We start from the raw sequence: 5,733 nt of genomic DNA on the forward strand, positions 1-5,733 counted from the left end.
CGTCACTGACTGCTCTTGTCCTGTCCTCTCCCTTTTCTTTCTCTCCTGTCCTCTCTGACTATCACTAAACTCTGGCTTTTGAACAATGCAGGAGAAATGTTGCAGACAGTTTATATTATCAGCCTGGGCCTGGGGCTTGTTGTAACAGTAATTGGGATGTGTTGAAACTTGTGTAAGTTAGTGTACATCTTACCCCGCGCGATGTGGGCAGCCGAGTCCAGCCACACGCTGCAACTGCTGCCAAGTACTAACGGCTGCTAGGCCCGCCCGTTGGAAAGAGTGTGGGATATACCACTACTAGGAATGGGAGGGGGGGACTAAATCTTTTAAGATTTAAATAGCACATTATTGCACTTTTATAATGAGCACCGCTTACATTGTGCTTTTAATAAATACTACTGCATTGTTCAAAAATTATTAATTGTGTCTCAAATTATTCTAGAGGGGTACAGCCTTATTGAAGGGGGAGTCATGTCCCCCCTGTCCCCCCCGGGATTTCTGCCCCTGCATCCAAGAGTAATGTGTGTGCAGAGCTGTATGAAAGCTCTGTTATACATCATTTTTTTTCACTGTGAAAACATTGGACTACCGACAAGTGCTTGGCCTTGTCGGAAAGCTACAATTCCGATGTTTCGCATGATATGCGTGTCTTCTCGCTATGACGCACGGTCGCGGAGAAAATCAATAAAGAAGAACAGGTGTGAATTTGGACGCACTATACGTCGTTTGGGCCCATGGGGTAGGGGGGATCAAAATAAAATCAAAAAATAAAATAAAAATCAACCACCCACCCTCCTCCCCTGACAAGTAACGAACAGTCCCTAAAGTGCGGTGATGTTTGTGGGCCGTTACTGACACAAAGAGAGAAATGTGAATGGCTCGTTTCTCCTCTGACACGCCACATACCTGTGTTCCGCCACTGCTCGGTTGTCCTGGTACTACTGGGCAGTCATGACACCAACGAAAGAGGAAATTACTGGACCTGGAGACGGGCTTGTGTGTCGCCGGTAAGCCGTTATCTTGCGTTTGTCAGCTGCTCTCATGTTCCCTCCTTTTGTGAAGGTTTTGTTGCCGTCCTCTGCTAACCAGGCGTCATATGCCTCGCAGCGTATTCCCCCGACATTTGTACGGAATATTTCAAACTTCTAGCTTTAAATGAACACTGAAGTTGCGTCTTGTCGCCATCTTATCTGTTTACAATCAGCTGAGAGTGCGCAACTGCGCATGTGCCTGGATGAGAGTTGACGTGTGTGGATGTGCCTTTCTGTGTCTGTGGATGTGTGGAATCCGGGTCTAGCGCTGTATAAATGCCGAAAATGTCACATAAACACCACTAGTTTATAAAAGAGGCCGGCGTTTATTTATTAAATGTTTTTTTAAGAGGCCGGCTGCTAATAGGGCCCGGTAACGTTAACGTTACAGCAGAGAGATGCTGCGCACAATTACACAACGATCACTTACCACGTCTGCTCGTTTTGTGATGCCGACAGATGAAAAGACAGTATCTTTCAAGGAAAGTGTTTGAACCACTCCTGAGCTTCTGCGCTCCATCCTTTCACTGTAGTCCTCGTAAACAAACATTTTCCGGACCGTTTCCACAGGCGTGTTGTGATCGATGTCCAGCACAGTTTCATCCTGTCCGTATACGTCACTCTGCTCCACGTCTTCAGCTTGTTACCGCAACCTTTTACAATACATGTGTAAACCATGATTAACAAAAGCACTCTGTAAACTTTTCTCAAACTTTCTGCTGCGTCCAGCTGACGATACCGCAAATGCAAGACTGTAAGCACTAACTACGGCACTGTCTCAGGTACGAACTGTGTCACTCCGCCCAATGGTTTACTGAAGAAAGTAGTTCCGAGTATTTGCTTCATGTGTCGTAATGTTACTTAATTATACATTATTATTTCATAGCGATGCGCAAGCCGTGTGTTTTCCACTAGAGCGTTTTGGAGTCATTTGATGGTGTAATTGATTAGTTTTGAGGGAGAGAGGGGGCTGTATCACCTCCATTTCAGCTGGCAGCTCTGTCCCACCGATCTAAAAACAGTAGGCACTGACATTTAAAGGTATCAGAATCAAGAGCTCACCATTCTTGTCCTGTGTATCAATTTTCATAAGGATATGACGTCGCTGAAGCCATCAAAAAGCCAAATGTATTTGATGACGAGGGGGGCACCATAGCGGCCACGCCCCTTGACATAGATAAAAGCTTTTAATAACTTTTGATCAGTATGGTCTCAGGGTGATCTGTACCAAATCTGAAGTTGATTGGACAAAATCTGTAGGAGGAGTTCGTCAAAATACAAGGTGTCGAAATCACAAAATCGCCACCAAAATGAAAAGTTTAAATCAAAATGGCCGACTTCCTGTTTGAAGTAGACCATTGTGGCAGAGACTTTTTTGTGCGTCTGGGTGACATACACATATGTACCAATTTTCATCTTCCTACTCCAAAAAAAACCCTATGGGGAGGGTTTTTTGAAAATTTCAAGGGGGCGCTATAGACGCATTTTGTCCCCCCCATGGGCAGCGCCCCTATCAGATGCAAGAGCTTGCCGTTCTTGACCTGTGTATCAATTATGAGATCGCTGAAGCCATCAAAAAGTCAAAGAGAAAAGAAAGATGGCGCAGAGGTAGGAGGAGGTGCGTGGAGCAGCGCTGAAAACAATTTGACAAACAAAACCCAATAACATGAAAATGACAAATCTTTAAGCCCGTGGATTAAAGAGAAGAATAGGCCGCTAGACGGTTACTATTTTGTGTAAAATCAAGCATTCTGGAGCCAATTTCGGCCGATTACAGCATTGATTCCTTTGTTGGCTCGTTTCTACACCTGCCGGCCAGCAATATGAGCTCCCCCAACGCCGAGACAGACGCCAGTGCTCCGGCCTGCTGCCTGGGATGGGATACACCTGCGGAGGCGAACGCCATGGAGTCAATTCATGCAAGCGAGGATTGCCGAGTCATTCGGAAAAGAAAACGGCTATCTAGCAGTGAGTTACTTCAAAGGCCTGAACTTACAGACACGGAATATAGTCTCATTGTACTGATTGAAGAAAAGATGTGCCTGCTGGATAAGCTTAACAAGCTGGATATTTTGGACACACTGCAAGCGGAGATAAAGGAGTTGAAGGATACAATCTGCGCTGTAAAAAGTGATAATGAGAAGCTGAGAGGTGGATATCAGCGCATGGAGCAAGAAATATTACTGCTCAAAAAGGAAAATGAATCACTGATTGAGACTGTAACGGATTTACAGGTCAGATCAATGAGTGATAATTTAATAATAATATCCAAAAGTGGTGATGGAGAGGCGCAAAGTACTTCTGCCACTGTATCACCAGGAAAAAAAAAGGGTGGTAAAGTGAAGCTGGTTGCTGACAGACTCTATGTGAATAATAAACTGTTTGTGGATCCAAAGATGACTCCCTGGCTTACTAAAACACGTTAAACGTCATGAGAATAATGAACTAAATAAGCTTTAGCCCACTGGACTTTATAGGACTTTATTGGACTAGAGGTTTATTTTTTATTTTTTCTCTTTTTTAATGTTAAAGAAGCTTTGGATACTATTAGATGCTGCCCAACTCGTCAACATGTGGATTTTTTTTCTTTTTCTGATCATTTATCTTTGTAATTATTTTCATATTTAGGCTATATTTGTCATTAGAACCTTGTGTTATGATTTTTAGTATGTGTTTTTCTTTAGATGTTTTTTGTTTTGTTGAGTTTTTTCTTTCTCGCTTATTTTCTGTCAATCTTTCTCAAAATGATATTATTGTTGCCTATGCTTTGCCCTTATCTCACTCCCAAAAACCCGGAATGGAAATTGTTAATTAACATATCACTATGTCTGAGTTATTGATATCAAGTTTTAATTGTAATGGATTGGCTGAAAAAAAGAAAAGAGGTGATGTCTTCATGTGGCTTGCGGATAAAAATTATGATATATTTTGTTTACAAGAGACCCATTCTACTCAATTAGATGAGATTAAGTGGAAAGGAGAATGGGGGGGTGAGATTTACTTTTCTCATGGGTGCTCCAGTTCTAGAGGTGTGATGATAATGTATAAAAAGAAAGGGAATATTATGGTCAAAGAAACGGTAGCACATCACACAGGGAGATATATTATACAACATATTTTGCTAGATAGTATAGATTTTGTTTTGATAAATTTGTATGCACCCAACTCGGATGATCCACTTTTTTTTGAAAACATTATTAATACATTACAAGAAAAAGAGCTACACGATAAGAGGCTGATAATGGTTGGTGACTGTAATACTGTTTTAGATGTGGATTTAGATCGAAAAGGTGCACAAAATAAGAATTACCATGCCAAATCATTCAATGCTATTTCCGATATTATGTCCTCATTGGATTTAATAGATATATGGAGGCTGCAGAATCCTAAACAAACAAGATATACATGGAGACGAGGAAATCAGGCAAGCAGAATAGATTATTTTTTAACCTCTTTTTCTTTGGTACCATTAATTAAGAAAGTTGAAATTAAAGAGAGATTTAAGTCTGATCACCATTTTATATCCTTGACTGTCTGTACAACAACATTTCACAGAGGACCCGGATATTGGAAGCTGAATCAGCAGTTGCTGAAAGATAAGGATTTTATAGAAAAAACAAACAGATTTATAAATGATTTTTTCCAAATAAATAATGGCACTGCTGACCCTTTGGTTATATGGGATGCTTTTAAATGCGCGCTAAGGGGTCACTGTATACAGTTCAGTTCTAGAAAAGCCAAAAATCAATTGGAAAAGAAAAAGCATTGATAGCTGAAATAGAAGCATTAACACAACAAATTGATAATAATATAAATGAGTTAGAAGTAGGCCAACTAAAGGTCAATCTGGAGCACAAGACAAAGGAGCTAGAACGATTATATACAGAGAAAGCTAATATAACTTACCTGGGTAATAGAATAAAATGGGTTGAAAAAGGAGAGAGATCAACAAAGTATTTTTTAAATATGCAGCATAAAAACGCAGTCAAGAAAAATATAATGAAGCTCATAATAGGAAATAAAATAATTGAGGAACCAAAAGAGATTTTGATGGAACAACACAAATACTTCTCTAAACTTTTTTCATTCCAAAGCCCCCCAATGGAGGTAATACTTCAGCACATCGCTCCTACGGAAAATAATGTCAAGTTAACTTTAGAGGAGAAGGAATCTTGTGAGGGTCTCATTATGCAACAAGAGTTACAGGGAGCCATAAGCTCATTTGAAAAGGGAAAAAGCCCAGGAGCTGATGGCATTCCTGTAGATTTTTATCAAACTTTTTATGATTCCATTAAAATACCTCTGCTTAATACTTTCAACTGGTCATACAGCATGAAAAAGCTGTCAGAAACTCAACAGCAAGGGTTAACTTCCTTGCTGTTAAAACAGGATCCAAATGGACAGTACAAGGATCCAACTATATTGCAGAATTGGAGGCCAATAACTTTGCAATGTAATGATGCAAAAATATTGGCCAAATGCCTTGCAAATAGATTAACCCTTACAGACGGTTTTAAATTCCATCCATTCACCCAGTAAGGACTCATTGAGTCCTTGTGATGGTTGAAGTCATAACTTTTTAATGGTTTTATCTTTTAAGATAATTATTTTTTTGTTATGTTATTTAACTTCTCTCCCACCATGATTGTTATAATTCAAACAATATAATTAGTTAATTAACCCTTTACAGGCCGGTTTCTGT

This window comes from Epinephelus moara, chromosome 24, assembly GCF_006386435.1.
Source record: "Epinephelus moara isolate mb chromosome 24, YSFRI_EMoa_1.0, whole genome shotgun sequence".
Lineage (NCBI taxonomy): Eukaryota > Metazoa > Chordata > Actinopteri > Perciformes > Serranidae > Epinephelus > Epinephelus moara.